We start from the raw sequence: 13,143 nt of genomic DNA, 5'->3' as shown, positions 1-13,143 counted from the left end.
CCCCATTTGTCCTGTCAGAGGTAGTGTCCTACCTGCTGTGAGGCCGGGACAGGCTGTACCACAGGAGCCTGGGCTGATGACGACGTGCGCAGCGCTGCCACGCTGGTCGTGGTGTCGGACCCTCCCTCGGAGCTCTGCATGCTGGGAAGCAAGGGAGAAAGAGAAGACATTTATAACAGACTGAAGAAATACTCTTACAGGTAACAATTAGAACTAAAAGGAAAGAATAAGAGCCTTTAAGGCCTATTCACATGGACAGCCATAAAAAAAGTAAATGTGCTTCCATCTCACCCCTTCTTTCTTGGAGCCACTAGAGCATTCATTAGGCCCCAGGGGGTCTCTGGCTTTGCCAAGTCAAGCTGAGTCATCAAAGCTCGGAGCCCCAGAGGCTGCCCACCTTTGGCCTTAATCAATGGCTAAATAAGCAGCACAACAGTATTACACAGGCTCTCTGTGCCGATGACAGAACAGACCCAAGTTACAAAGTTACAGTACAGGAGTTCAAGTTACCAACAGGACTCAAGTGCTTTCTGGGGACCTAACCCACTGCTGCCACTGGTCTTTCCACTGGGTGACAATGTGCACAGCATAGCAAAGGGGAGCTAAAAATGGAGTAACACAAAGGCTCTCTTTAAAAAAATAAAAAGGACAGAGGGGGAATGAGCGGGAGTAAGGCCGGGACACGAGAAGAATAGAGCAAGGGGGAGTAAGCAGATAAAAAACAACTTGTCCACTCTCTCAAAAAAGAAAAAGAAACGAAGGGAGAGGAAGATGAAAATGGCAGTGGGGCTCCGGCCTCTGCCAGGGTCCTGTTGATATCCAGCGTTTGTTCCTAACGAGAGCCATTCTCCGAGGCTCCAATAATCCAGCTGATATGAGGAAATTCCTCAATGCTTTGTAAACGTTTGTCGGTTGCCATGGTGAGGAATCCATGACGACCACCCCCAACTCAACCCCCCCCCCCCCCCCCCCCCCCCCCCTCCCGCCCCCCTCTTCACTCCTCGACCCCCCCCCCCCCTCTTTATGAAGCTCTTGCGCAGGAACTTTCGAGTGCGACCGCAAAGAGGAGAGGGGGAGGAGGATTCGAATGAGGGAGAGGGAGATACAGCACGGTTGGGGGGGGCGACTTGATGAGCAGTCTTTGGTTTCAGGCAGAAACGCACACAGAGCAGCAGAGTCTGAAAAGTCAGTATAGGAGCGGTGTTCACTGGGAACACTCACTGCATGACACAACCTGCTCGAGACACACTTCATTAGGCTGGTCATAACACACAACATGCACAACGGTGTTATTATATGTTAGTGGAGGAGACCTGTGATCCGTTTGCAGTAATCTGCAGACTGACTGCAACAGGTGCAGCTACACATGTCCAGTGTGACCCTAACTTCCTGATGGTGCTGCACGATAAGACAGATTTTTCTCGTTCTCAAATAAATATTCTTCCACATTGGTATGATCAAGGAGATCCACTGCCTCAAACCACTGCTCCCAAAGGATCTTCTATTGCTAGCAATAAATTAAACTCGGACAGAGGGGACGTCTATGTGACCAAATCTAATATGTGAACGACAGAAAGGCAGAAAAAAAACTGCTTTAAAAGGAACAAAAACAAGGACAACATGAGTCAGAATCCAGGGAACTTTGCTGGTGATGGCAAAAAAGGGGAAATAAATTCAACCAAACCACAGTTCCAACCAAAATCTCATGCTCACACCAAGCTAGGAGTCACATCCGCTTTTGTTTAACATTTTCACAGTATGATCATATGGGATTCAACACTGAATTTATCACCTAAAATGTTGCCACTAAATACAACATAATGAAAGTATCACAGACTCAAACACAAAATCCACAAAATCCCCAACATCCAAAACTAAAGTGTTCCCACAGTCAATAGGAAACTGTGAGGGCTCAATTTATTTAGTTTAGTTTTTCCGGATGCATCGCACGACTACTTGTTGACTCTCGGGAGCAGCCTGGCAACTTTCATTCTTCATCTCTGAATCAAATGTTAATTATAGAATCAGGCTTCCCATTGCAGCTCTCTACAGTGAGATGATCTAAACACAAAATACAGAGATATACAAACCCGGCCGTGAAAAGAACCAAAGAGAACACTTGTGATCTGAAAGGAATGAAACGCACCGGACCTCGAGCAGACTGACCCTGCTGAAAGATACAATACCTGAATCTTTTCATATCCAACATGCAATTTAACAGATTGAGTTTAACTGTCAACTGGGTGAAGTTTATGATATCAGCAGTAGTTTGGGGGCAAATCCAGAGTTTGGAGGAACTACTGGAAGCTTAAATAATAATCAGAGAGCACCTTTGACGGGAAAATAACAACGGATCTGGGTGTGCCTGGGCTGGTATTTTCCATGCACAGTGATTTGGCCACAGGCAGAAACTATTCTGCCTGCATCACTGTGAGGTGTGGAGGAGGCCTATGATGAAATTCCTGATATTTGTCAATCTTCAAACACATGCACACACAATGGTGTAATGAGCGACTCCCTGAGCAGCCCTCTGTGCCCATCTGCTGTGTATTTGTTCAGGGCACAATTAGCACTAACATGTAAAAGCTCTCATAATCTCTTACTAATGTCTTTCTTGTATGTTATTTTAGCGCCAAAAGTCTATTATCAGAACGACATTAACAAGGACCGTGCCATCTCAAAGCTGCTGCAATCATCAAGCATATTTGTAAAGCAAGGAATTTGTTCCAGGGGTGTCAGATGAGTTATAAATACACCCGCAAGATTTCCATCATTTATCTTTGGACTTGTCATTTTCACCAGAGGAAGTGACACCGGCCTGAGGTCTTCTCTGGGGCCGTTAAACAGTGGGTGGCATGGCAGGATGCAGAGGGATCAAGAAGCAGAGCCCTGACCTTCACGTTTTCATCCATTAAAGTTCAATTATGGCACTGGCTTTAGCACTGGGTGAAGTGTGTCAAATCATTGCACTGGAGGCAGAGATCGAGCGCGGCTGCAGGCAGAGAGGAGTCTTTCTGCTTACACGGTCAAGGAAGGTTAAAAGACGCGGAAATTCCAAACCAGCGGCTCTGAAAAACACAAAAGGTAAGACCACAGCAGGAGATACGGCACTCTGCTGCAAAAGAGAAAAAAGCTGCTCCAGATGGGCGGCTGTTCAGCGCCAGACCTTTCTGCCTTAAACCCAGAGACAACTTCATACGTGAAAAGTCCCTTTTCCATGTCAGGGTCTGAGCCTGGTTTCATTCAGACAGATCCCAGACAAGCTCTTAACAACATTACAAAAAACAGTCCCCTCCTTTCAAGAGAGGTACCTGAGTTTTAAAAACAAGGAAAAGACACTTTTAAAAGAAACCCCAAAGCCTCACAAAGTGTCACTAATGCTACAGTCTTTAATCTTAACAGTGCGGACTACATTTAAACATCTGTCACTGACGGCTCTAACTTAAACACGGCTCAATCAGAGAAAAACACATACAGATGTTCAATTAAAAGCAGGAGCCCTCGGTCCTGGCTCGTGTTTGCACTGGCCCACATTGTTTGCAGAGCAACAACGGTTGCTAGTGGCAACACCGTCCACTCCCGTTTCCAGGAGCCTGTTGCTAGGCGACCAACAGAATACTTCCCAAACCAAACAATGCCATCCCCCCCCCCGCCCCCCACCTGATCCCTCTATCTCACGCTAAGTAGAAACTTACAACAATAAATACTATGTGAGCTATTAATTTCACACACCAGGAGACACAGGGAGGCACAGAGTTGTTCCTGTGCTGCAGTTATAGAAAAATGCACAGACTTTACTTCACTGGTTATAACCTAGAGGGACAGGGTGAAGAGGCTCTGTTTTTTGCAGCTCCTTGGTGGTCAACAGGGGGAGGAATGTTTAAGTCATCAGGGTGACAACAATCTATTCTTCAGAGCTGCTTTATACTCATGCCACCCAAAAACAACACTTTCCAACCCAAGCAGAGTCTTTCCCAAGTTTCCTCGGCAGATGAGTCGGTGGAGGAGCTTGAAGAGAACACTTTATCAAAATCACTGGAAGATAATGTAAAAAATAAAGCAGGAAAAAAATGCACTTGTTGCTTTTAAAAGGGAGGTCTCTGGAGGAAGGTTTGTTAATACTATGCAGTTTTCCTGTGACAGCTTTTATGTATCCACCGACTAAAGCAACAGGTCCACGATGAGGCTTTAACATGCGTTTCCTAATTTGAGAATTAATTCAGTCCATTATAGTTGGACACAAAAATAATTAATCGCCGTTTGGGGTTTTGAAAATAACAACTTGCTTTCCTTTGATTTCATTTAAAGAAGCTATAAGATCACACAGGCACACGCGCTCACACAAAGAGTGGATTAAGATATGATGAGAGATTTCCACAACAGAGGCTGTTCTTCCAGCCCGTCTCATTAATTCATGGCTAATCCAATCAAAGCGGCTCTTGGGGTCTGCAGATGGCAGAGTAAGAGAGAGGGGGGGGGGAGAGAGAGGGGGGGGAAGAAATTGGAGGCACCGACCACCGTCTCTGATCCAAGCACCCACCCCACCACCACCACCATCCCCCCCCACAGCTCACCTCCCCACCTCTGGTCATCAGCACAACCTGTCCACTCCGTCACCATGTGCACTGCAGGCCTGACAGCCTCAGAGAGAAAGATCAAACCGTTGCCATGGAGATTGTGTGTTCGCCCGTTGCTCTGCACTTGCAACCCCCCCCCCCCCCCCCCCCCCCCCCCCCTGATGTCCTACCTCTTCTAACCCTTTCCAGATTTCCACTAGCCCACCTCCCAACCCTCATCCATCCTTAACATTTAACATCTAAAAGAGATGAAGGATGAGGGTCTGAAACTGCACATGTTGAGAAGTTAAAGTGGAAAACACAGAGAAGACAAACTGGGAACTGGAGGAGGTGGTCAGAACTGGGAAGGTAATCAGTCTGTCCTCATACATGTGGGCGTCTCTCTGCCGTGACTATTTATCTAATGTGTTTCATAGCTGCCGAGCTGATGAAATAAAGGAGAATCTTCAATCGAGTCACCTGCCCGCTTAAGGACACGGTGGAGATGCAGTCCTTACATAGCCTCTGTGTTATTTCCCAGCATACTATTAATGTGTGTAACATTACGATTGTGCAGTAATTCTTTACAATCATGTCTGCAGCGCATGTGGAGCATATAAAATAGATCTGAAGCACATAATATGGGCCCCTATTAAAACTATTACATCACCAAACTTACTAACAAAACCAAAACCTGTCCACCTAGCAGCATGATGCTTTATTATTCTATTAATGATAATAATGATAATAAACTTTATACTTCAGTAATTACAAACAAACATTTGCCAAAACATAATATTATCCTTAAGACTATAATAAGAGTCATGTGATATAAATGTGTTTTTAAGAGTGACTGAAACCTTCAATGAAACCTGTCAACAGGTTGTGTAGCAAGCCAAAACATATATTGTGACCTGCTTGCTTGAGGTGAAGTTGCTGCCTCTTCACAATATGAACGCATTAATCAAAATGAACCATTAAGACTGACAACTTAGAGCAGTTATGTACAGTATCTTGATGCTTCAGTCAAGCCCAGACCTGCATCCTTTCCTTTGGAATCACACTCGCTCAACACGCAACAGAAGAAAACTCACACAAATGTTATATATATCTGCCTTTGCTCTCTCTCTTCAACAGGTGTGTTTCCAGCCTATGGAGTTTTATTTCCCAGGAGCTTCATTCAGGCCGAGCACGAGCTGCCCTGATCTTGACCGATGAATCTGAGATAAGCGCAGCGTTGCCCTGGAGGAGTCTGCCTTCTTTGTAGGCGTTCATTCCACACAGACACTGAATTTCTGAAAGTCATCATCACACTGTACAGTAGGTTTTCTCAGGAACCACTTGACACAAACAACGAGTCACCGGTTAATCCTTTAAATCTTACGACAGACCCAGGTGTCTGTTGTTGGTGTGATGATTACTGCACCACAACACTTGCCTGATCTCTGATTTAAGTACTTAATGTCTCTTACACACACACACACACACACGACCTGTGCAAGAGATCTAACATATGTTCAATCTGCCATTGTCATTAAATATAAAGTATACTGTGTTTTTGAGACCCTGCAGGCCTATAACAGACTGAAGGGACTATATATCTCCTCTGGCCTCAGAACACCCCAGGATACAGCAGGAGGGCAGGAGAAGGTTACTGGGGAGACATCAGGGCTCCCGCGCTTTAACCCACAATCATGGATAAATGGAACTTGCTGACTGCAGCTTGCACATATCAGTGTCATTACAAACAGTTGTTTTAACACAAATAAATGTACATGCATAGTAATACACAATTAACAAAGCACATTACAGTCAATATTTATGTTCAGGCATCGTTTTAGTCGACAGCCTGCAAACTGCATCTTGTGCATTGAGAAACTGAACAGTGTCTGATCCAATTTGCAGGCAAACCTCATCCATGGCCCACCAGTTTAACATGTGGGTTGGGTGCTGGACCAGTGATTCCTGTGTAAAAACATTACAGAGGCAGGGTCTGGATTTTACATCATCTTGTCTTTAGCCAGCAGTCAGATCCAAGGATGTGCTTTTAGTATTAAAAACGATGTCTTACATAATATAAGATTATACAGTCATTGCAGAGCATTAACCATCTAATTACCTGAGAGTCTAAGGCCTTGTTCATACCTGGTATTAACATTTGTCTCCAGAGCTGATTAGTTCAAACCTGGCATTAGAATGCGTCTCCATGTGTGTCACGATTGATCACCTGTGATCGGATCTCACTTCCCTGCTCTATGCAAATGATTTCTGTTGCAAAATAATAAATTATGTTGTTATAGCAAGTCAGTTGATTTAGTTGTCAATGTGTGTGGGTGGCAATCAGTGTTTAAATTGAGGCAGTGGCCATAAATAAATCAATGTATGGAAAACCTGTCAAAAATATTTCCCCTTCATTATGAAACTGAAGCAGGTCAGAGGATGTCAGCTGAGTAGGTGGCCACCCTGGGCCACATTGAAGGACCGCCGCGGAATGTGGCCACATGCGTCCCAGACCACCTCAGATTACACTCGGAGGGTTCGGACCTCAAATGGGTCCTCCATATGTTGTGGGTGCGTTCACACCTGCACACGCAAGCACTGATAGGATCGCTCAAGATGGACGTCACTACCAGGTCAGAGGAGGAGGCGGTTTGCTGCCAGATCAACTACCCAGCCTACAGCTTACAACACTGACCAGTCACTAATGGCTGACTGAACAATTCTGATATAATAATAATTATTCATTACAAAGCTACTTTTAAATGACTTTGTCTTGGTTCTGGTAATTACTTTGCAGCAGGTCTACACGGACAGATCTCTTCTTTTAATTCAAACAAACATCTCATAACTATCTATTCAAAAGAAGGGAAATCTAAAGGAGAGAATGGGGGGGGGGGGAAGAGGCTGCTACTATCCCTGCCTTAAATAGTGAGGGGGGGGGGGGGGGGTCTGACATTGTAATGCAAATGTCACTGCCTTGTCTGCTGTTTGTGGCAGGAAATTTAATTAGCAGTTGTGTAGCTATGATACAAACAGGTGGAATGCTAAGAATGCTCCCAATGACACAAGCACAGACAGCACAGACAGCACAGACAGACAGAAAAACATTTCATTTCACGAGTTTCAACTTGTTGCCATCGTGCAAGGGCCAATCAGTGGCCACATTTTTTTTGGTGTGGGACAAGATTTGTTTCTTTGTATCCTAGCAGCGTCAGCCTACAATGATTTCCAAAATGTTTGGAGCTGGAAGACCTGAGGCGAGAGTCACGAGGACACTTAAACTGTTTTCCAAAACATTTACGGCAGGCCACTTAAGAAGAAAAGCTATTATCAAATAAATTAAATATGAAGATTGCGAAACTCAACACATTTCACGTGTACAAATGGCACTATTAAATTCCACTTAACAAGCCCCACAAGGCGTTCGCTCAGTTCTGCTCTGCTCTGTGATTTCCTGACATGCTTTTGACTGGAGTTGGGGGATAACCCATTAAAATTGTGTTAATATCAGACAGTGACATTAGTACAAAAATACAAGCACAGCAGGAGGCATATGCAGCTCTATGAATATGATCAACTGTAAACAGCAGACACAAAGGTGATGGCGACGACTGGGTTCACGTCTATATCTGTTGCCGGCTATTGGACTGAGCACTTCTCCCCGGGGCAGCGGTCGGCCTCATCAAGATAAGCTAAATACAGCATGAGCGAGCAAACACACATACGTGAGCCAATTCGCCGAGCACACTCGTGTATGCACACACACACTCTCACCACATACACACAGGACATGTGACCAAAAGCTGTGTCAGATCACCCGCTGCCCAAGAGACCACTGCAGCTGTCCTATTGGTAGCTGAACTGTACCACACACACACAGGTCCATTTAACACTCAAAATGGCACACGCATAAGAGTGGACACTATATACAAGCATGCAGACCCTTCCAGATATCGCATAAAGTAAAGCTAGAGGAGGGTATGCTTCAGAAAGGAGAACATTCATCTGTTAATCACAGACCAGTCATTGCTTAAAAGGACCAAAGCATGACCACAACCAGAGGCTGCCGGCCATGCCAATAACCAGCACGGTCACTGGAATTGTGGATAGACACATAAAAAGTCACCTGAAGTGCTAAATAATGATATGACCTCAATTTTTTAGACGGATGTTACACCTAATAATTTTCTCTACCATGCAAGCCAGTGAGAAATGTATTAATAACCCTCCAACCACCAGTTGCTTTGCACTGCAAGTCTCCTTCTCTGTGCACCTTTTCCTTTGTGACCTGCTCTCTTCAAGCCAGAGCTATGCACCCTTACCACAAAGAGGGAGATGAAAATAACCTGATTAAAAACACTGACTTTTAAAAAGAATAACATTTCTACCCCCCTGGCTCACTACATCCCTTTTTCTTTCCATGACTTGGGCGTATTTGTATATCAGGTTGCCATGTAAACATAACAGTGTCATGCTCAAATTGGGGGGGGGGGGGGTTACACACAAGATTTTTCGGCGCAGTCATCTCTTTATTTTTTCTTTGTAGCTGCGGAGAGTTGTCCGACCAATCGCAGTGAAGTTACTCGGTCTCTGACACTTCAAAGCAAGTCAGGTTTTCTGTCCATGCACAAGGCCACAGAGGAGCAAAAAACCACAGGTGAAGTAAACATTCATGAACAGTGACCTTTAACATATCATACCGGCTACATATTAATTAATAATACCACACTCAGACCTACTTTTGGACCCTTTTTTCACACAAAGAGGAAATAGATATGGGGCTGCATCAATAACACAACACCTTAAATGAATCATTTAAGCTTGATTCCTTATGAAGATGAATACTTTCAAATGTAAAATACACATCTGGAAGTATATAGCTTAATTCATTAGTAGCGAGACGAGAGGGGGCGTTAATTAGAGAAATGTTTCACGCTGTAGGGATTCTTCCTGATGCTTCAACAGCGAACATCTCAAATGACCGAGCACCTGACAGCTGTCTCCGAAAAGATACTTCATTAGAATTAATGCATTTCAGGAGGGGAGGGAAGGGGGGGGGGGGGGGGGCAAAAGAGCAAATAATCCCAGAAGGAGAAAAGGTGTGCAGAGAGATGGAGAGCAGCCAAAGCCACACTGTAAAACCAAATGAAAGCAGGAATCTTAAATCATGGAGAGGTGGGGTGGGGGTTCACTTTCCTTTGGTTTCTCACTTTAGATGTGGCCTAGATTGATAAGAGCATCAAACTCTGCAGAGGTGAAACAGAACAAACCCACAGGTACAGCATCAGCTCCACTTGGGAGGAGCTAAATGACCTGTGATGAAAGAACACTAATGAATTCCCTGTGCTTTGTGTGACGTGCAGCCCTGTGTGTGTTATCTGATTCCTGCTTTTCACAGCTCGTCTGAAAACAGCACTTCAAACACTTCATCTCTCATCGAATCAAAAGTATAAAAGAACCCTCACAGCACCACCTAGCTGCAGCACACCAAGTTATTAAAGTTCTTTTTTAATATTAAATAACTTTGTAAAGTGCCTCGTGTGTTAAGATCAGACAATCCACGTTTTACAATGGGATTAACAGAGGTGAGGCTCGTTTTGACAGATCCACACACTTCTGGGAGAGAGAGGCGTGGGGTTTGATAACGTTAGTGTCGCAACGCAAGTTCACAGGTTCGATTTCGGGCTGTGCAACGTTTTCCCAAACCCCTTTTACTCCTTTTAACGAACAAGGTGTAAACGTGTGAACCACCACAGCCGAGCGTGGAGTAAAGTTGTCCTCCCCGAGTATCACTCCTGCCTGCAGCGGGCGTTTGTTGCCGTTTTCGAGCCCCACAACCACCGCTGCTAACACCAGCTAGCCTCCGTTTACCACCTGCTCCAGTGTGCGGTTCCCCGAGACAGAGACGACCGGGGACGAAGGGGAAGTTTGTCCGGTTACACACACGACAACACCGGGCTGCCTTTAACCACAACAACAACAACAACAACAAACTCCACGAACCGAACTCACGCTCCGTCTCTAACGGGAGTTATCGGTTAGCATTAGCCGTAGCTCGCTCGTTAGCCTCCGAGCGTCCACCTCAGCTGCTTGGGACCGAGGCGGAGGTGCGTCCCCCCCGGTCTCGACGCCGAGCGCAGGGAACGGGGGACGCGGAGCAAAGTGAAGCAAAGAGGGCAGAAGTGAAACAGAACAGAAGCCGCAGCGGGTGGACGTGAATTAATGAGAAGAGCGGAGCGTTGTTGTCAACTTGTGGGGCGGACGCGCTTACAAACAAGGGGGGGAGAAAGTTGTGTTGTGTGGAGAGAAGAGCCGCGGCTGTTAGCGACACGGGGCTCTTCTCTCTCTCGCTCTCTCTCTCCCCGCGCGAGCGCTGAGACCAACTCCGGCTGCAAAGACAATATTCACCTGGTGCTGAGAGGAACGGTGTCTTCTTCCCGGTGTCTTCTTCCAGGTGTCTTCTTCCAGGTGTCTTCTTCTTCTTCTTCTTCTTCTTCTTTTTCTTCTTCTTCTTCTTCTCGATGAGTGTTGCGCCCGTTGGCAAGTAACTGTCTCCACGGCTACAGTCACTATGGCGCGGCGGGGTCTCGAGGCAACTGTTGCTACCCTCCAATGGCGACGTAAGGGCGGGGGGGGGGGGGGGGGAGGAGGAGCCGCCGCCGCAGGGGCCCCGCCCACTTCCGCCCAGCTGTGTGTGTGTGTGGTGGGAGGGGGGGGGGGGGGGATCCGAACCACCAGGAGGCGCTCTTAGCCGTGAAGTGCTGGGGAAGAAGCTTTTATTTGCTTGTAGTGTTATTTTTAAAAATAAATATTTAATATTTGTGTTTCTCATATTTTCTATATTTATAGTTGCAAAAACACTCCTCAGCAAATCCATTGTATCTTTTGGCATTAAAACCCGATTTTGATTCTCATTATTTTGTTGTTTATTAGTATATTTAGATTAGTGCTATAAGTTATTATGCTATTATAGTAGAAGAAGTAGTAGTAGTAGTAGTAGTAGTAGTAATAGTAGTAGTGGGAACTGTTTGTTTCATATTTTCTATATTCATAGTTGCACAAACACTTTAAACAATTAAAAACAATTTATTTAAAGTCATTTCATGTTTTGCCATGGATTTTTAGAAGTACTTTGTAACCTTGTTTAGATGAGTGCTGTACAACCAAAGTTATTATACTATAGAAGAAATAGTAGTAGTAGTAGTAATAGTAGTAGTGGGAACTGTTGGGTTTCTCTATAAATGTTATGTTATAATTTTATGATTTGATGCATAAAATTAAAAAATACCTTTTTATTTGAATACATCCTTTTTGCACTGGATATTGTAGAGCGCTTTGTAACCTTGTTTAGATGAGTGCTATACAAATACAGTTATTATATAATTATAGTAGTAATAGTAGTAGTATGTTATTATATAAATTAATGTTAAATTTACTAAAACGGAATATGTACCATCATGAGCCCACACAGGCTCAAGGGACAAAATTTTTTGTTTTTGTTGTTGCTGTACAAGTTTCTTAAAAATAAGCCCATTATATCTACATTTCCCTTTAAAATACTACAAGTGTTGCATCTGGCCATGTTTCCTACATTTCAGATCTTTAACACACGGTGGCAGTATGTGTCCGTATTGTAACACAACATAGTCTTTATCACATTAATTTTAAAACACCTTAAATCATATCTTTCTATCTTACCAGATTCAAATACTCTATAAAGTGTAATTGTGGAAATTGAATGATCCAGATTTTGATTTGTTTTTCTTTTGGTGGAGAATTAGTTTAAACCGACATAAAATATTTCAACAAATTTAAGATCAACATTTTAGAGAATGATTTCTGCCTGGCTTTGGGTTGAAAGGACGGTTGTATTGAGTGTTTATATTCATTGTAGACTTCGGCCTCAATTAGTTTCAATGTATTATTCTACCTTGTCGTAGTTAATATATGTTTATCCGGGATTTAGTCTGTGGGAAGAATATTTCCTGTAGACATCATGTTTTTCTTTGTTGATTCGTTCACTCTGGTGGGTCTTCGTCATTTTTTTGGTCAGAACTGCTGCCTCATATCACTTATTATATATATTTGTAGTAAGAAATAGTAGTCAACCAACAGGAAATGTTTTCAAAAAAATGTTTAAGTAAGGTAAGTGTTTGAGTTGAGTCAATCTAATGTGCTGCAGGCTGAATGTCAAACCAAACCAACAGGTGGCTGCAGCAGTTGTGACAGAGCTCAGCCCACAAATGAGTTGTGTGTGTCTGCAAGTTAAGGAAGAACTCACACGTTTATCTCTCGTCACCTCTCACACAGGTAATGGAAATATGATATATAACTCATGTAACCTTTCTATTTAATCACAGTTATTATTAAGGTAAGTCTTGTCTTATATTCAAATGAGACTCTGTTTGTAACTCTTGATGGTTTTCTTTGTGTTGATGCATTAAAGTTAATTATTGTCCCTGTTGAAGGGAATAAAGAAAAAAGAGAACTCACTTTCTCTGAATGAAAAGTTACACATGTTGATATTTTAAAGGATGTTCCTGCTCAGTATTTTAACAACGACACCGATAACGACGACAGCTCAACA

Source organism: Pleuronectes platessa, chromosome 9, assembly GCF_947347685.1.
Source record: "Pleuronectes platessa chromosome 9, fPlePla1.1, whole genome shotgun sequence".
Taxonomy (NCBI): domain Eukaryota; kingdom Metazoa; phylum Chordata; class Actinopteri; order Pleuronectiformes; family Pleuronectidae; genus Pleuronectes; species Pleuronectes platessa.
Note: the sequence above shows the minus strand (reverse complement) of the source record.